Source organism: Homalodisca vitripennis, chromosome 1 (genome assembly GCF_021130785.1).
Source record: "Homalodisca vitripennis isolate AUS2020 chromosome 1, UT_GWSS_2.1, whole genome shotgun sequence".
In the NCBI taxonomy this organism is placed as follows: domain Eukaryota; kingdom Metazoa; phylum Arthropoda; class Insecta; order Hemiptera; family Cicadellidae; genus Homalodisca; species Homalodisca vitripennis.
Window position 1 is genome coordinate 82,252,881 of NC_060207.1, and position 21,456 is coordinate 82,274,336.

Sequence of the window (21,456 nt, forward strand, 5' to 3'; positions counted from 1 at the left end):
AAGGAAGTAAAATTTGAAATCCAATAATCCCCGGCATGGGAGTGTTCGGTTTATAAATACTCGGGAGGCGAACTAATTAAGACACTGTTATCACTGTCCGGACGAGCTGCTGCGATTTCAATTAACGAATTATAATCAAATTAGCAGAATCCGTTTTAATTCCAAGGCGCTGATAATTGAGTCGGGTGTAATATTGTATTCCATTAGAGCACTTGGCTGCATTGTATTCCGCTACAATAATAACAATAATTAAAGGATTTTAATCAAGCTAAAATATTCCGCCATCTTGACAAGTCCCCGGTGGTGGTGATGGTGAGGGGGGGGCGAAGACAAAGACGGCCCTAATTAGTGATGGAAAGAATAATAACGGACGAAAGAAGACGCTTTTCTTTGCATTAAATCAACATAATTAGCCTTTCTGTCTCCTATTCTATCTGCATATTTTTCAAAACGCTGACTCAATCTGGTGGATTCCCTCCGAACTAAACTTTAGCCTTCTGTTTGACATCGCTAACTCATTAATAAAATGCCCGACTCCAGCTTTCGCTGTTTATTTTCGAGTCGGTTATTATTTTGATTTATTAAAATCAGAGTTGGAGGGTTTACTTTTCTGTGATTGGAGGAGACAAACAGACGGAGTTGGTTTGTTGTCTTTGATTCGGCTTTAACCAATTTGTTTCATTACTTTTAGCAGCCGCTGGGCGCAAATAAATGAACTGTCTGTCGGAAATTGTAAATTAAAACTATTCTTTTTATATTCATTCTTTTATGAAATAACAGGATGATGTTTAAAACATCTACATTATATCAGAGTTCTGAAAGTACAGTAGTCATGTACGGTAACTCATTCAACCAGAAAGTTGTATTTGAGTTTGGAGGAGAGAAGGCGAGCGGTCGGTCTTCCAACCGGCCGAATCTCTCCCTCCCTTCTGTGCAGAGGCCGTCAAGGAAGTATTCTTCATCAAAGAAAAGGGTCTCCATGGGAAAAGAATTCATTCCAACGTTTGCTTGTTATGCTTTTGATAGGTGTAATACAATTTCTTAATCCATAATTTTGTAAAAAATACAATTTAGTTTGATCGTTGTAATGGATTTGATAATGTAGTCCATATTTTTTTCTCTCTCTCTCCCGCTCTTATATATTTATATAATGTCGAACAGGATCTATAAACTTTTTATGACATTTCTAATAGTAGCGGAACGATGGAGGAAAATGATATAAAGTAAAAAAAAAAAAAAAAAAAACGAGGAGAGCATTGGTTTCCGCAATGCCCACTACTTAAATATGTGATGGGAGGATAGAACTTTTGATCATGCACAGATCCTGGAGTAGGCTACTTGTGACATATACAAGAAATGTAGTATAAAGGTAAACGTTTATTTTTGGGTATTTTGTAGTATTACTCTTTTTTTATTTTTAGTAGGAATATATAAACATCGCATCAAATTGAATAAGATAAAACATTCGATAACTTTGACTACAAATCTTATTGTATGAGACACTCATATCCTCCCCAAGTGATCGTGCGCGACAAGAAGATGGCTCTGGTTAGAACAATTTACTCATGAGAAAAAACTACCGTCAAACACTGGGCATCTCAATATTTGGTCACATTTGCTGCTTGTAAACTATTACACTCATACATCTTTATTACAATCTGCGAGGCAACAAGTGATCATCACCACTTGATTAGACCATACATCTCTTCTAAGTGGCAGCAACATAACAACTAGCATCATGATACTATGACCAGCACCACGCATTCTGCGGCAACTTTGGATATAGGCCGCTGTCTTGCCATCTAAATTTTATCCTCATACTATGTTAATTATTGAGCGTGATTCATTTCATCCTGAACGATCTCAGCAAACATATCGACTGGTATCCTAGTAAAACTAAGTGTACTCGTCTTATTCAAGAGAATCGTGTATTGAATCGTAATTTTTACCAAAGAGTTTAAACCACACAACCACTTTCGCACACAAACTCGTGTTGAGCTTAGCCTTCATAAAGTTATATTGTATGAATTATTTTGAAATACGGGTGAGGAAAGACTCCCATGTTTGTTTTCTATTATTTTTTCGAATGCCCGACCTCCAATTTTGTTGGGATTGGTCAGGGTACTGGTACACATACTTTGGCACTGAAAACCGTTGATTATTGTATTTCAGAGAAACACGGCTGTGTCACTGCGTTAGTTAGGGCTGACAAAGGTTACGACTTCCTATTCACTGACGCCTACGGCTCGGACAATGCACGCCACGCATGTATATGTATGACTCCTCGGCGATGCTATCGTGTAATGGATATGTCCTGGACCGCCGACCTCTTATCAGCTGGTCAACAAAGCAGATATCGGAGAATGCGAGAGCCACGCGTTATCAACGCTGATCGCCTGATTAACTCGTTCCGAGCCCGCATTGTGCGAGTTATCTCGCATATCTACGATATCTGCGATAGTCCTTGTAAATGTGGATTTATGTAGGGGATGCCACAGGTGATTATGGGTGTACTGTTTGTATTGTAAATCGTCTCTAAGTGATGATAAATACTCGAGGAACGCCTTATCGCCCAGTGTTCCCGGATAATGGAAATATACTGGTCATATGTTGGCGCTCTTGTCAACAGGTTCCAACGTGCGGTGCTGGAGTTGCCCGTCGCTAGCGGTCTATTATCATCAAAGTGGAGTTTCTAGCTCTGCCATTAGAACGGTTTCATTCGTCTTGTGTAAAAAACCACCTTCAGTTTTACCGCTTAAGAACAGTGTTAAACTTAGCCTTACGCCCATTTTCACATTACACACCCTCTTACATTTTTACACCCTTATTTTCGGTCTTAGAATCATGAAAGGTATCTCTTTCATAAATACGCACCCAAACACTGTTTTTTTTTTCTTATAACAAGTATAGTTTCTTAACATTTAAACAAAAAAAAAAATGCAGCAAGTTTGAGATTGATTTCTTTATAATCAATAAAAATTTTGAAACCCCTAAAATCATTAGATGTGTTTTTATTATATTTTAAAAATTAGGCATCTATAATTCTTTGACTAAAATATGGGCGTAAAAACTTTATGCAATTGTTTATGTGTTCTAAAATCAAGATGACTGCCAGTCAACTGCCTAACCAAAAAATACTGCAACCAACCATATGTTTTATTCCAAAGGACATGAGAAAATTAGTAAAAATCTGCAGTGTTTTATAATATTAAAACATTTTTGTTTCCTCCTCCTGCTTGCTGAATTGATGTGTATAATATTTTAGTAAAATTAGGTTTAAGTACGCTAAATAGTTCAATACACATAACACTGTTGACTTGTTTCATTTCACAAATTTGGAAAATTAACATTTGTAATCGAATGGGTAAAGAGACTGATAGTCTCCTCATTAAGGTCCAGGATGGCCGACGCTGATTTAAGAACGTAAAAATATGGTTGGACGAAAACGCAATTTCATGTTTTTAACCATTTTAATACCCTCCCATTTCGATTTACTCCAAAACTAGAGCGGTTGACGATCGATTTCTTTCATGTGAGAATTTTCTCTATTGATATAAGGAAAAACTGGATTGTGTGTTTCCGATATAATGCAAACGGGTTATCAATTCCTGAACTCTTATGATTTTCGGCGCATTCTTCTATATAACCTCAAAATAATATGAAGAAACTTTCAACCTTTCGAATTACAGAACATACTAAACAGACGGGAACACTTTTTAAACCAAGCTATACTGAATCATCGTTAACATAATATGAAATATTTTAAACACTTAAATATATTCAGTTCATAAATAAAATTGATACACTAACACTAATTATACACTACGCAATAATGTACAAACCCACTAACTCAACTATTTTGGTCAACCGCAGCACACCACTGAGCAGGCGCCACCAACCACCCCTACACTGCCCGCACAAGTCCTTGACCGAGTGAAACACGGTTCTTAGTACCTCTAATAGTCATAGAGCGAATTCCACAAACGGAAAGCTTGAATTGTGAACAGCCTGTTGAAAACTGATGGACGGTGATTGGAAATAGTAAAGGGAGAAGCTCCTCTTTACGAGGGTCGTCTACTGATATCGGGTATGAAGGTATAAGGGTCGTCGGACGGGTAACTAAGAAAATTTACCTTGACGATTGAGTGTAGAAGGGAGTGCATATGATAACCTCGAGGCCGTCGTCGTTTAAAAAGATATGTTTGTTGGAAATGAGGATGAAGTGTTCAGAACGTTCAAGACTAAAAATTAATCCCTTACAAAAGCAGCATAAATACGTATGGTGAAAAAGATCATTTGAAAATTATTGCTGGTTTAATAATAATTATGATAAATAGCAGTGACTACGAGTACAATTTTTATTGGCCAGTAAATAATTATCTCTCAATCGTCTCCCAAGGAAAAAGTAGGGCAGTTTTACCCAACTTCATCCATTATATCAATAATTAGTCACGGATACTGCATACCGACAACATTTAGAGGCAACAAACCAGTTTTTTGTGGTTCCGGTTCTTGAATAAGAAATTTGGGTAGAATAGCCATGACGCGATGAGCATGTTAATTTGTTGGGGAGAGGCCGCGGGGACAGTCTCGGAGACGTTAGACAGGTGGATGATATCTCGTCAAGACATTTGCATGTGATTGGCAGCTATGGCCCGCAGCCTTCATCACAGGCGGTAAAACTGAGTTCCCAGTTCGTAAACTGACCGCCAGCGCCAGCTAGTCCGGAGTGAAACATTTCAGTGCTAATTAAATTGAGAGACTTAAAATTCTGATGGAGCCGATAAGCCGCAGAACTGTAAAATACTGGGAAGTTGGCAGTATGTTTAACATTTAGATTTTACTTTGATACGGTTCTTTTTATGTTTAAAATACACTTCTCCCACTTCATTGAAAAGAGTTCCGAATGTCAAATACACTTGCAATGATGTTACCATTAACTGTGAAATGTGGAACGTGTTTGTAAATTCCAATAAGACTATATATATATATATATATATATATTATCCAATTGCCGCCAGTTTTGTCGACGATTAATCAAAAACAAAATCTATAAGCTATTCTAGGATTCCACTAAAATGTAAATTTCAAGGCATGGCACCCGCACAATATTCACCTACACTGACCGAATTTCAATTACTTTTTGAGACAAATCGGAATATTTCGAGCTACGATACTTTAGACACACTTTACCTTTTCGTACCATTTTATGTCTTGGGTTATAAATGAGTCTAGCCATTAACAGGTATCACTCAAGTCTGTAGAATGAATGCGAATTTTATAAATAAAGCTGCACTCTGAGACACCGATTTGCTCTATTTGCAAGTAACTTGCAGAAAATGTTTGCACAATAAGAGCAAATTAGCCGTATTTGTAGCTCACCTTTATAACATGTACGCCCGCCTTGCGGAGACTAATTAATATTATTAAACTATTTTCAATACTGTAAGCAAAGATATTTTATAATGATAATAATATCACATATTGCGTAAACAATCATACAATTGTATAGCCTGCGTCAATACTACTATAAATATAACTATAATACTAATATTACAACTCAAATAATAAGGCTTTGGGCATCGCTTTCGATATCAGAACTGGAATTTCACTTTCACTATAAATTATAATATTTAAATATTTTCCTCCCTGCAGCCCATATTGAACTCTTCAACGGAGTAACACTCCTTTGACACCAGTAGGGGTTTCAATCAAGGTTTTAATTGTTTGAGGTTATTTATATGTTTTATATTCTCAGAACACTTATTGATCAGTCTCACGCTAATTTGCAAGTGTTAAAACGCTGTCGTTCATTTCTGAAGTTGACCCTGCCTCTCGTCTCGTACTGGTGGATGTACCTGCCTTGGATCAATTCGCAATTTGAACTGACAATTCAGAATTGACCTCGAGATTATAGACAGGGCGTTAACACTTCAAGCTCTTTTAAGACATCTTTGCACGACTCTCAAGAATTCATTTTAAAAGAATTCTGACAGCTTTCTTTTGTGCTCTAAATACACTTTCAAATTTGTATTTAGAACAGCTACCCCATAATAAAAACAGTAAGATAAATATAGGTGTATCAAACAATAATAGACCGTTTTCAATACATCCATAGAAAACATATTTGCAAGTTTGTACAGGACATAAATCCCGGAAGTAACGTTTGAGAAGAAAGTTTCGATATGAGAGTCTCATGTCAACCCTTGATCAAAGCATAAACCAAGAAACTTGGTGGATTCAGCTTCTTCCAAGCAAGAGATTCACATCCACTATAACAGGCGTGTAATATACTCTTGCTCCAGTTGCGTAAGGCAGAAACTCATACGTTTGGTTTTGTACGGTTTGTTTTCAAATGTATTCTTGAGAAATGCTCAATGTTTGAATACCAATGAACGACTTCATTTCAAGATCGTGTTTTGTTTTTGATCTAATACAGAGAGTCGTGTCGTCAGTATATTGAATCATCTTTCCATTCTGGATTGAAGTATTCAACCTGTTGACATAACTGTGGAAAAGTACTGGCCCTAGTAATTATCCCTTAGGGACACCTTGGAGCACTTTCACTGTGCCTGATATTGCATTCACAATCTGCACACATGCTATTTGTATGTAAGATACGATGAGAGTTAATCATGCGCCAAACTCCGAATACCACATGTTCACAACTGGTGCAACAGTGTCGCATGATACACACAGTCTTTCAAGATACCTACCCACTTTCAAGATAGGTTAGTAACCTACCCGCCATGCGTCTCCTGCGTCATGATCTTTTCTAATTCCAGAAATCCTTCATGGCACTTATTCATCGCTTTCTCATAGAACACTATTCTTAACAACCGACATTAAGTTGATGTACCGGAAATTACACACTACTCCCAACATACGGAAGCCAACTAATACGATGTTCCAATCAAAATAATGGCCCTCGGTTAGTGTAATGAGCTACCGGTTTTAGTCTCAATTAGTTCTGCAAGACCGGACTAACCTAACCAATTAGCACGGTAGCAGGACAATTTGGCGCGTGTAATGCGATACAAACATGGCGGCGTAGTTGCGGCCAGCTGATTGGCTGGGAGTCACGTGACCGTGACGTCATGGTGGCGTCACGCTCTGTCAGCTGACTTAGTGACTGCCTTCGATGATAGTGCTACAATGTTAACACGCACTCGACGTCGTACTGGCTACGCCTTCTTCTTTTTCTCCACCTCCTTATTCCTGTTTACTCAGCGAACCACGCTAATCAAGGAAAAGCTTTTACCACAAAGCTTGTTTGTGTTGTCCTGCTTTGGCGGCGATCTCTTTCACGCCTTCAGTCACAGTTAGACCAATTATGTCGGAACCCTTTCCTGCCATTTGTACAAACCGTATCGTAATGCTCTCGATGCGATACGGTGGATACGGCTTGGACAGTGGTACAGTTGCAACATATCTACACTAACGATAGACATCATAAACCCGTTATGGATAGAACAGATTGGGTATTAATTACCTGTCTGTCATTCACACTCAGATAGTAAGTTAAGTACCGTGTCTTCCCCAGCAGGGTTCACTTCTGGCTGATTATTCCTTCCAATTGAACCTACACTGTGTACAGCAAAACGCGACATGTCACTTTCATCTGGGCAACCTTATGGATGTCCAAGAGCGGTACATCACTACGCAAATGTACATGTATTGGTGTAACAGGGTGGAACGATAGGTTTAGTATACTGCAAGGATGACCGTTGGAGTGAGTGGAGCTCCCATAGTGTTATAGCCTGTTGCTAGTCTAGACATGAAAGATTATCTTCCTCTACCCGCTTTGACTGTAGGAGGCTGGAGCGATAGCCTTCCCTTCAATTACGGAGTTATGACTAGGATATAGAGCCCGCTATCCCTCCTCATGAGATCTCGATAGGAGGAGGCCTCTACCACCAATCTAACCCATTCATGAAAGTCCTATCACTCTGCAAGCAAGCGCTAAGTGCAATGAAGAATTTCCTCAGCTACTTGTTCTAAGTGAACTAAAACGTTAAGTACCTGTGTTGAGTGGCCTCATTCCAGGCTAAACACCTAGCTATCTCAGAGTGTGGAGTTCTTGTAAGCTTGGGCCTTACATGAACTCTGAGTAGTGGATCATGGTAAGAAGTATTCGTGGCAACGATGAACCTTACTAGGAATTACAGAATGACCATCAGTGATGCGAGAGCTGTGTAGGATGAAATGTTCTACCTGCACATCGTTGTGCGGGAGTTGGGGAATTAATGGGGTAAATGATGTTTCTTTCATAACCATTTATTTTCCTATTAAAATCATACTTCTTAGCCATCCCCGATTCTACTTAAAGCAATAATAAATTCAAGCAAAACCTCCAGTCTTCAAATTTAAAGGTGGTGAAATGTAATATTTCTGAATATAACAGTGGATACAGACCCAATATCATGAAGGAGAGATGTACCGAGCGTACAAATATGTAAATGCTCTCTTCATCGCATTTTAGTCGCTCAAGATTCGTACATTAAAAGATTAAAGGTAATATTGAAAAAAATTCATCAAACTATTGCTTTAGCAATTAGTTATTAGTTTAGCTTTGCAAGCTTTTCAACAAAAATAAACATAATATATTCAATGATTATACTATAACCAATTAAATACGTACCCATTGGTAGAGTGGAATAATTATATTAATTCTAAAATTGGGAAACGAATTAAACCTTCATTACAATAACCAAGTGAATTTCAAATATATTAAACTGCATTAAAAATAAAAGAAAACCTCTATTTTAGCTGTAATTACTTATATTATTAAATTTTTAAAACACTTACCGTAGTTCTGTGTATCACAATTTATTCAGACCTAAATGTAATAAATTTCTTCGCCTCGTGAGGGTTCTTATAAATATAGTGGAAAACGGTCAATTTAAGCATATGTTTATATAATTCAAAATTATACAATAACAACTAGGCTATTACAAAAGTTAAGTTTGAAGAATCCTGAACAAATTGTCTATATGTAATATTTAGGACGTCGGGTTCATTAGATTAATTTATAACAACATTATCTCAGAAATAAATCTAAAATAGAGAGGACCAAGAAATGAATTGTCAGAACCATTCATAACTTTAGGTGCATTTCATAGTAAGTTGACAATAATTGTAAGAATGTCCCATAAACAATGGTACTTGGAAACATTTCAAGGGGCTATATTTTGAAATCACTTTCAAATGTTAGTTTTTATTCTTGGTGTCTATACTTACACCTAATGTATAAATCAAGTATTCTGAAATGATAGAAGAAGAACAAAATTTTAAATATTTCAAAATCTTTCATTATCATATTTAACAAGACCTAAGTATATAAAAGGACATACATTTATTTGTAAAACATGGACATGATTAAGTACAATCAATTCATAATTATCCTTGGAAACTTCCCTTATAACAACTTAACATTTTTTCATACTTATAAAACTTTTGAATTGCCACCATGAAACCTTAAACGTTATCAAACAATAAGTGGGAATACTAGTTGCATGGAGTTTGTTTGACAACTACATTTAACTTGTATTGTGAAATAAAAATGTTGCGTAAATATGAAGGCCTTCATCTCGAATCCTTTATTGGTTAAGTCGAGATAGAAAACTTATTCAAGCAATGTATAAATACCGTCTGAGTACCCAAATTTGGCCTGAATCGGTTAGAAATTATTGCAGTTAAGTCTTGTACCATTATTTCCACTTTGTACGCTACTCAAAACTTTGTATAATTTCCACCGTCTTAAACAATTTATTGGTTAAGATTAACTAACGAACCCATCCAAGCTATCTGCAAATACTATCTATGTAACAAGTTTGGTCTGGATTTATTCAAAATACGTCACAAATACGTCATAGTGTTAACGAATTTGCGTTATATTGCAAAGCCAAGTTCAAATTGTGGCGGTTTCCAGTTTTGGGAGAGAAAAATATAAATCATTCTCGATTGCAATGAACAAATTTCTATGAAGTGTACCTAAAATGCTGTTATTATTTTGATGGTAAAGGGTTTGTCTTTGCCTAACTACATTCTTTCAGCCAGGATTGAAGGAGCTTATGTTTTATGTTTCTCATAATTCACTTATATCAAGGAAAGATACATATTTTGAGTTTTATCGTTGAGTTATTTCGTACTAAACAGTTGTAAATGTTTCTACGTTCATTAGATCATTAAAGCTATTCTTAGTTTGTTTAAAGCCAGGAGATGTTTGTTTCACTAAGGGATGAAGAGTAAAAGTTTCACTGGCCCCTATCAGCCTACACACTGCGGTTATAGTTACATTACAAATCGGAAGCCAGAATGCTAATTTTATCATCAAGTCAGCATCTTTGCAAGCACACACCGTAGCAAGTTTAAAACTACTATTTAAAGTTAGATATTGCCTACAGATTATTTGAAAAAAAAAACCGGATTTCGAACATTTAGCAACGGTATATGTTATAAAAATAGAAAACCACGTTTCGAGGATTGAAATCTATCCTCTTATTCAGCTGTACCTTAAGACGTAAAGTTAAGCATGCAGAAATAATTAAATACTACATGTCTAGCAAAGAACTCACCAACAAGAGTCAAACTTGATAATCAAACATGTACGGCAACAAATCCAAGGACATACCTCTACATTCAGATTGTGAGAATGAACACTAACAGTCACAACACGGAACCCAGAGCTCTACACAGTTACACAATGTATGTTGCGAGGATCAGGGAAGGTGAGACAGCGACTGCATAAGAGTTTTTGACACCTGAAGAAGATTAAAGATTCCATTAAAACCTAGTGTTGTATTTTGGTTACATATAATTATAGTAGATTATCTATAACTATTATCTTTATCAATTAAAAAAAAAATCTATAACACAATTGTATGATTACAAAATTATTTCAACTTGATTTGGCTATTAGATAACGGTATTCGATGTGAATGGACTAATTCAATTTTTCACTTTCAAATTGTTTACAATAGTCAGCTTTTTTTTAAATTGTTATAATTGTGGTTAATTTAATCCATAGTAACTAAATAAAATTAGAAACTAACTATTTAACGATTTTAATTTTGATAGACTTGTTTTAGCTCGGATAAAATAATTAGTTATTTATACTAATCAATGTATGGTTCTTGTACATTTCTTATATACAATTTTGAGTCTCAAATCTGTGGAGAATGTAAAGTGACTATAGAAGAACGTAATAAGAATTTAAATCAGAATAATTTATTTTAAATGTTTGTGTGACGCCAAAAGCCTATAAGGTAGCCAGGGTGTATTTCAAATTTACAGTTGAGGTCTGAAAGAAAAGGAATAAGCGCGCGCGCGCGCGCGCTCACACACACACACACACACACACACACACACACACACACACATTACTAGTAGAAATTAAACTACAGTGTTTACTTTTGTATTCGATTTGTATTTTTAAGCTCTTTATAAATATTCAGTTTTAAATATATTTTCTAGGTATTTTTATCAATGTAACTGTTAATTGGGATTAAAGCTACTTTAAACATACAAATTTACTTTAAATCCCTGTAATTTTGTCACTAACTATAATTGTAATTATTCTGCCATAAAATATACGACATAAAATACATACATTAAGGATATTATACATACCTCACTAAATACACAATATAAATTTTACAAAAATGGTAGATTTAATTTTTTTTATACAAGTATTGAGAAAATGTTTAATTTCACAACCAAATAACTCCTCTGCCATTCTAAAAACAAATGAAGCAATAATAGCAAACAAAACAGATTTTAAGTTGTCTCCTCAATTTGACAATTTTGAATATATATATATATATATATATATATATATATATATATATATATATATATATATATATATATATATATATAAAACCATCAATAACTTCTTAAATGTGAAAAATGTAGATTCTTTTAGCAAATTTACCGAGCAGAAACTGTATATGTCAAGTAAATTTTTACATATTCACCTGTTAAATCAGTGAGATTTATATGTTTAACTATTAACAAATAAAACTGTCTACTTCTAATAGCGATAGTTCAAAGTTGTAACACGCAGTACGTATTCAGTGAGAAAAATGAATGAACGGTAAGTATAACAAGTATTGATTGTTTGATTTTCTTACTTGTTAAAATCGATAAAGTGTTCATAAAACTGAAATTGAACAATAAAAGCCACTGTTATTATAGTTTAATGCAGGGTTCCGAATGATATGACTACACTTTTCTGATTCCAAACTGCACTCACAACCCAAAAACTCCCATTTATCGGCACATTCCTAATAATCTATGCCATCCAGGGGTTATTGCGAGTACAGAAGTCCCACTTGCGTACGTCGCGTCGTCGTAACTACGAGTAGATTGGCACAGGTTGTAGAGTTTGTGAAATTCCTCTAAGCAATATTGGATAAAATTGTCAGTACTACAAAGACTATACGGTTTACATAGACACACGTAACTGTCATGGGAAACAGTACCTTGTGAGAGGATCCATGCACCTGGCGTCATAGTAGTCTGATCACAGACTACGCCACTGTTACCGGCCAGGCTGATAATACATCCTTGGTGACTTTCTAAACATCGATCAGCATTCAGACCTGAAATCGTACAGATAGTCTATCAATAGTGGCAATCTGAGGGCAGAGGTCTAAGATTTATACTAATTCTGAAACAGTTTAGTATTACTTGAACAACTAAAACAGTTCAATGTCCCACACATTATTAGCATAACAATGTTTCAGTCCCAGCAGAACGCCATTAATACACACACACCTGTCCCACAAAACACGTTGTTGATTGTTATTTAGGTTATCCAAATTACCCGTATATAACTTACTCAGGTGTAGGGGCCTCCATGTCGATTTAATTCCATGTTGACAGAAGAGGTGCGTTAGTATTGCCTCCACGTCGTTTTTTACATAATTATATCTCAACGTCGATCTCAGCTCTGGCGCCTGAATGTGGGCCTATCAATTAACTTCGGCCTCGTTTCGCCCTCATAACTAATACGAGTATATCCAAACTGTAAGTGATGTTGATTTTAACTAATGTGACTCGAGGCACTATAATAGAACTTATTTCTTACTATGCAGAAATAAAGGTTCACGCAAGATTTAAGCCTGCAGATGTATTTTTTTCAAGATATTTCGTCACATGATACATTCACATTTTAGGTAATTGAGTCAGGTTTCATAGCAGTGTTTAAATAATAAAAGTTCCGGTAAGATAGTTAGGGTGGTACAGCACAAGAGTGCGCTGACATCAGCTTTTGTCATCAACTTTCATAATTGACTTTTACTCTGTATTTTTAAAAATTGTTTACTTTATAAATAATCTACATTTGATAATTATGTCAAATTTTAAAATCTCATATGCTTGTACTCAACTTGTTTACACATTTATTGATTCTACCATTTTCTCGTTGCCATCGTGGTTACTCATAAAACCAATGTAAAATTATTTAATAACGTTCAGCTAAATCCCGTGAAGTGACATCAATCGAACTCAACCATTATCAGCCATCATCGAATTCATTTTTGATATTTAAAGCTCCGTGGAAAGTTTTAAGCTTACAGATCAGTTCATTTTCGAAATATCGTCCAGACAAACATACAGGCAGACAGAAATAAAATCTGTCCAGCTCCACGAGTGATAGGATTCTCTAGCGCCCAATAAAATATGCCTGTCTAAAAAATAATTTGATAACACGAGTTATAGTGTCTTGTTAAAATCTTGAGTGAAAGATTCAACAAATGAGTAATTTTGAAATTCTAAGGTGAAACATTTTGAAAACAAATATAAACAATTAGAAAAAGGTCATGAAGTACAAAAGTCTAACGAAGCTAAAAGTACTTGTAGTAATATTTAAAAAGAGCTTGAAAATAACCAACCGTTGTTAAAGGATCTGGTAATGGTTCTTTAGTAGATTTAATTAGAAACAATATACTCATTTAGGGGTACTTACAAGATGGAATAAGTTTAACACCACTTAAACAATGCTCTTCTTTTGTACCTTCATCAGAATTCATTTTCAAAGGACACCACTTCTTTTTAGAAAGTTCTTTTAGTGAGGAGGGGGTTGATAGGGGTGTTAAATCACTTAATGAGGACTTGTGATGCAGGCGGATGTCAATATAGCTGTTCAATAATGCTTCAAACTTATTTTGACACAAATCAATCAAGTTCATAGTATCGAAAGATTTTTGAGATAGATGGCAAGTTGAAATGTATAAAACGTATGACCCCCACAAAATGAGTAATTAACATTCAATATTTGTCTTTTCTCAGCGAAAAAGCCATTCAAGAGAGGCTTATTACTTTCCTGGAGAGACATTGTATTTTTGTTTGGAAAAATTTGGAATTAGAAAACGCAAAAACACATAAATATGCCAAATATCGTATGCTTCTTATATTTTTCTTAACCCATCCAACTATTCATCTGGGTGCATCAAGAAACTGTTAGAAATTAGTGGTGTGTCACATGAATGGTTGTTATCTTACCTCCAAGACATATTATATCAGCAAGTGAATATTAGCAATAGAAAGTTAGCAGGATAACAAATATCCACAGGTACCCGTCTTAGCCTCTTTATAGTCAATGACAAAAAATTCACAAATTTACTGATTCTGAATGGAGTAGGTCAATGAGCTAAACAAAAAAGCCTTAAACTACTATTCTCAAGATTATCAAGGATGATAATCTAATGGAAGAAACTGATTTTTTATTATTTCAAGCTATCCTAAAAACCGCCTACGTTTCAGGACGTTCACGTTAAAAATCTACATCCAAACGATTCATTTGCTCCTAAGGAACCTTGCCAAAACGATTACTAAAGAAATCTTTCAGTAGTGTGAAATCTATTTGTACCCAAGTCTGCTATACGCCTAAATACACCCTACATCATATGGATTAAGACATTAGCTTATCAAAGCATATGAATAATCCATCCAACCAGTTTACACGAAAAAAGAGCTATTAGAATAATTTCTTGTAGAGTCGTGTAGAAGTGTTTTTACAGAGTAGGGATTACTGACTCTGGCATGCCTTTATTCGTATGTTGAAGGTGACTTTATATTGCCAATCACAGTGCGCTTTGAGAAAGAACCAGTCCAACAGTAGGAAACTAGAAGGAGGGACAACTTGCATGTAAAGCAGCGCAAACGAGAGCTTTCAAACGTTTGCCGCCCTAGGTCGGTGTCACATTGATTATAAGCTGCCTGAATACCTAACGAGCAATAAATAAAAAACAATCATTAAAATCTCGGATAAAATATCTGATAGTGTCAGAGGTATTCTATTCGATTGAAGAGTTCGTGATAAAGCCGCGAGTTGGCAGGTAGTCAGGTAGTAGTTCTCTCCGATTGGTCATTATGTTGGATAGAGTTATCCTAGACTTCTAATTTTCACGGTTTTTTTACTTTTAGCACTTCAAAATGATGTGTTTTACTATCCTGTTAATATTAATAAACCTCAACTTTTCCTATATTTGGGGTGTGTCGGTAAGGTGTAAGCAAAAGACATTTCACAGTGACCTGACTGAACTCATTGTTCAGTTACCATGAAGGAAGAATGGTAATTATCACAAGTACATGATGTTAGATCTAAACATGGAGATGCCTAAAAAATCATACATTACCCACTTTTGTGATTTAAGAACTTGGACGTGAGACGTCAAACTAATTCCCATAAAAAGCGAAACACCCAATAAAAATTTAACTTACATATCGTGTTATAAATTATGTTTCAGATAAAAATAAAATATACCTAAACGTTTGACTATGGTTTATTTGCGAGGGAAGGGGAATTTAATCTTTTGAAAGTCTTATTTCAAAATATCTCGGAAACAGTGGAAAATCAACCACAGTGTACAGAAGTAAGTTAGATTGAGGTCATACTTATCAAATAAACTGTAAGAAAGACCTAAATCCAAATTTGATTAACTCTTGAATTTATCGAATCAAGGTGTATTGAGGGATAGTCTCAGCTAGTCGAATATACGACTAAATATAAACTCCAATTTAAATTTCAGTTATCAGTGCGAACTATAAAAATATTATTCTATTTTACTAATGTAATCCTTCTAATCCTATAAAAAAGTTTCATGCCAACTGTTTGCGACATCACTCGGTGTCCATAATCGCATTCAGAGAGCTACTAAAACAAAGTATTTATATCACTAAGATAACATGTATATAATAATTCCACCATCTTATTTCACCAAATAAATAACAAGCTGTCATCGTGAGTGAAGTATGGGTTAGACTGAAGTCTGTGGAAAACGCATGTGACCGCAGGAAGTAACAGTGTGTCGCCGTTGTCCGAACTGAATACGATCGATTCATCGTGAGTGAAGTATGGGTTAGACTGAAGTCTGTGGAAAACGCATGTGACCGCAGGAAGTAACAGTGTGTCACCGTTGTCCGAACTGAATACGATCAATAAATCGACCGAGGAGAAATCGCATGAAAACGTCGCGCCGGAGACGTTCTGACAGACATTATTTATAACTTGTCCGACCTGACAGAGACAGACAAGAAGTGGGATGGCTTTTTGTCCGAGATTACCGGCTGAGTCGAAACTCAATTGAAAGTAGACCGGAGACGATCCGGGATATATGCGGATACTGCGGGAGGACAACAAATTTGACAACAAAAAGACAAGACGGTGAAAACATCTTGTTTGATTTGTTCTCAATATACCATAAACGGATGACAGCACAGACTGGGAATTCATTAACGACAGTCCCGCCAGGAATATTACATCCTGTGGCAATCCATCATCTGGGGAGGTAAGTCAACTTGTATTTACAAATACAAATAATTTATTGAAGTTCTGTGTCAATTATAGAAAAGGAAAATGCATAAATACATGAAAATGTTAAACCACGGTTTGTCTCTTACAACAAACTTACGAATATAGTAGAGCTAGCGAATATAATAGAGCCCCCTCGTTATGAAAGTAATCGGCCAATAAAGAACAAAGAATATTTTCATTCATGTCTTACATACTAACGACAATCTTGTTTTTAATCCAATAAGAACAATGCTAAAATTTATACACTTAACGTTATAGAACACTCCATGAGAGATCAACAGTTACCCGCGGTTTCGCACGCAATTTCATAGGTTTTGCACCTGTATGAGCAGTTCTGATTCAAGACAATTATATTTCCGAAACCAATGTTGAGTTTGCCTTCTTCTCACAATCAAGAAAATATGCTAAACAGTTAATATTAATTTACTCCGGTCTTAGTATTTTTGGCTCTAAAACTGGTGTTGCCTTTTTCCCAATCTAGAAAATATATATACATTCTGTGAAACCTACTTTTGTCAAAAGACAACTTAGATAGGTCCTTAAATGTACAGGAAAAGTTACCCGCACAAAAGTGCAAAAGCACACAATTTAGTAGGCATTGCACATTAATGACCAGTGTTAGTTTCCGACGCCAATGATGAATTTACCTTGTTGCCAAAATAAAATATGTGAAACAGTTTATAATTATGGCCATGTTGTTGCCTGATTATGAAAATACGCCAAACAGTTGTATTTAAGGCCTTTGTAATTTACTTCGTTCTTTGTATGTCTTGTTCATTTTTGTTGATTTTTTGTGTTAAGTAAATGTATATCACAGATCAGATAAGCCAACCTATGTCAAATTGGAACTAAGTTGGGTTTTTTATCAGTCTTTAAATTTATAGTAAAAGTTTGTTAATATTTTAGAAAACTTAGAGCTGGAATTGGTATATACGTCAAAAGAACTGTCCAGCAAAATTTCATCAAACACAGATCTTTTCGACTGCTTTAAAGCGAGTATTCGGAGTTAAATTGTAACCTTCTCATGCTTTAGGACATTTTATAAGGTAGATTAGTACCTACCTAATAGCTGAAGTCTAAATTCTTAACAACACATCTACTCTTTAGGTAATTTACTCACTATAAGTATAAAAATTACATTTAACAGGCTCATTCAATTATTATTACACAATTTTAGAAACCAAGATCGCATATTCTGTCGCCTTAAAGACCAGCGGGGTGTGGCGTAGAAGGGTTTACGAAATAAAAATAGGTCTATGTTCATCCTAGGGAACCTAGGAATCTCCAAGTTCGGTCGGTTGAGTAGTTTACAAGTGAAAACAAAGCAAACAAACAATGCACTTTGGCATATATAATATTATTAGGATGTCTGATATTTAAAATATAATTTATACGCATTCAATCGTTTTTTAGTTTTTCGGTTTTTTTTATAGTGCATAAAAAATCCTTTCTGTATTGTAAATAATAAAAGAGTATGCACTTTACCTAAAATACGTTTTAATAAGTTAGTTCGTATTATATCGTATCTTTAAAATGATACATCTCCCATAATTCTGTGATCTGTGTGTGAAAGGCGTGTAGTTTTTAAAGGTTCGTGTGGAGAGGAAGGGATCAAGGTCGTTTAACTACAGCCGGCTCTTAATTCCAGCTTCCAACTTTACAGTTTACATGTAAATTAAATAATAATTTTATAAATGTCTAATTGTGTATTGTTTGGAAAACAGTATTACGATGAATCGGTTATTTGTAATAATCAAAGTAATGAACCGTTTTCATAAAGTTTAAAAAAAGATGATATTTGAAGTGTTTCAATTCAAATCATTATTAATTTGTTATGCATTATTATGTAACATATTCATATGCGTGTGTCTACTACACTGCGACTAAAAAACGTTGACCTACTTGTTCAGAGCCAATTAAACTACAGGAATGGTGGCTCGGGTCACCTTTAAGCTGTTGGTAATAATAGTAATTCTTTATTGCAGTAAAACAATGAACAAAATTAAGACGCATTGCAAGCGTCACTTCAACATATTGATTAAAACATCTATAAACTAAAACCTGTTTTATCATAGGCACAGTCAATTCCACAGACTGATTGTCTCCGGGTTGTGTTAGAGAGGACATCTTAGTTCTAACTTCTCCTGGTAAAACAAGAAATTCTGTTTTTTACATAAACTAACTTTTTCTAGTAATTTTTTAAAGCACAAACCTGAGTAATGCCTAATTATAAGTATGGCTACACGCTGGAGTGAAAAAACCTACTTCATTTGTGTCTTGGTCGTATAAAAAGTGTACATGGCGAATCCTGCTATTTATGGAAAATTACCAACATAGCGGAGGGATGACGTGGTGGCTCTCTAACCGAAAGGTCACAGGTTCGAGAGAGGCAAATGCAAATTCGCAATGGTTTACACAGTCTGGATTAGAATACTCGTACTATTGGCGTATAAAGAACCCACTTAAACATACAGCCATGGTTTCCTAAATTGGAAAAGGTGTAGAGCGAGTACATGATCCCGATGTTGACTGTACTTAACTTAATATGGGAGATATAAAGATCTAGAGTATCTTTGTACCTATCAAGAGGTACTTGGTAGCTCTTTGGTTTCATTCCAAGGGTTTTATTATCACTAAGTTTAGCGGTGTATGCAACTGGTTACTCTGGAGTGGAATCCTTTTTGACGACTCGGACGGGAGCCAGTTACGGTGGTTTTACAGTACAGCTTGCCGTTTACCCACAGTTCTAGAATCGAGATTTTCCTTCCAAGTCAGACAATCCGCTAAGTAAACACACAGATAATCGTGAATACCCTGCTCTCCTGGAATAAGAATTCTTGTACGTCTGTTTCCAATTAATTACCTCCTCTTAGACGTGATTAGGTACGAATGTCTTCGTGTCCTCTGTTGCTGACGACATTCCACGGCATTCCGCAGACATTCCGCGCACATTCTGGCGGACATTCCTCCTGAGGTCCGCGAGTCTCTGGCAGCCGCCTCGGAGCCTTGTGCGACAATTTCGTTGTTACCTGTGGATCAAACATGTATTGTCGTTTGGAACAATGAAAAGGCAAATCCAGTAACAGTGAATAGAGGTTTACGAAAGTTATTTAATATTATTGTGATTGGCGTTTCTTACCTTACAAATACTTACTTGCTGAATAAGTAAGTTAATTCAAGATAATATAAACTTACAAAGTAAGGACTGAAATAACTAAAACACGATATTTTAGAACTTAAAACTTTGATCATCCCAATTTCAGCTCATTTTGTTTAATTTGTTATAATTAATGAAATATTAAATAACTGAACGTCAGTACTTGTGATTTTTATATTTGTACAGTTATAGCAATGAAATCCTACTTCTAAATACATTATTATCCGTAAACGATTTCTATTAATTATCTATAGCTCGTGTATGTTGCAAGTATATGACGAATATTTGTTAGAAAATAGTTTCAAAACAAACATTTAATAAAAACCGTTGATAAACAAATGAAACAACAATTTACACTACTATGGGAAGTGTGGAGAGATGAGGCAATCTGTATTTGGATTAGGATTCACTAATCCGCTCAAACCAGTAGTCCAAAAACAATGTGAGATCTGTTGCAGATTTTCCCGCGCCAAACCCCCCTGTAAAAACACTTAATTCATCATCAAGCCCATACCCTCCTTGTCCATTATCGGGACCTAGTTAATTTATAACCGTTTCAACGCCCCATAAAAATCTTTCCGCACTCACTCAAACGCACCCTCCCGAAGACCCTTTCATTTCCTTGTAGCTTTCTTATTTTCCATTGCGCCTTTTTAAATTCGCCACCAAAGCAGCGGTTAGGGAAGGAAATGTGAAAGATTATTCCCCAAGAATTGAAGAGCGTGAAATGGTGTAGGCTTGGGGATGTCTGGCTTAAATAAACAAGGCGTTTCACCGCAGAATTATGTCTCTTTATCCTCTAAAGGCCTCCTTATCTTTGTTCATTCAAGTTGGAATTCACAATTTTATGTCTGTCTGACTTATTGGGTGTTTTATTTTCATATAACCACGCTGACGTTTACTTCTCACTAAATAATAACAAGTTTCCATTTTGGGTAGTTTGGTTAAATTACTTGCCTTACCCTTCACTTTGTAACTAAATTTATTCAGTTTCCATGCATTTCATGATACTAGACCTTATTATATAAATTGGAATTTGTAACGCGCATATTCGAAATACAAGATAATAGAAAATCCTCATTACAACACGTTGTGTATAAATATATTTAACTGAATAATTTACTAATAATGATGTTAATTATTTATTTTAAATATTAAAATGTTTAAAGTAACTAATTAATAACTCATTTTTTCTTTTTAGAAACCTGAAGCACAGAGTAATAAGGTATATATACCTTATTACTCTGTGCCTGAAGTCAGACTCTATTAAAATATATTTGACATTATCAAAAATTAATTAAAATTGAAATACTATGGTACCTTTTATTACCCTCGTATAACCATTAAGAAAAGGTCTTATAAACATTTTTAAATAAATTAATTTTGAAACACATATGAAAAATGTGGTTTTTATCATAATTCTTATCCTTTTTTTAAGGCATATGCTGGCCAATAAAGAAGCCCGAAACATCTTATT

The 21,456-nt window shown here is 35.2% G+C and overlaps 1 long non-coding RNA gene across 1 annotated transcript in view; it reads right to left on the reverse strand.

Moving 5' to 3' along the window:
- The window catches only part of LOC124365759, a 99,049-nt gene that overhangs the window by 14,033 nt on the left and 63,560 nt on the right, over positions 1-21,456 (reverse strand). The window contains exons 3-5 of the long non-coding RNA XR_006922742.1: positions 19,686-19,851; positions 12,486-12,605; positions 10,634-10,763 (exon numbers count right to left, since the gene is read on the reverse strand). This is a non-coding gene — a long non-coding RNA (uncharacterized LOC124365759). The remainder of the gene's footprint in view (positions 1-10,633; positions 10,764-12,485; positions 12,606-19,685; positions 19,852-21,456) is intronic.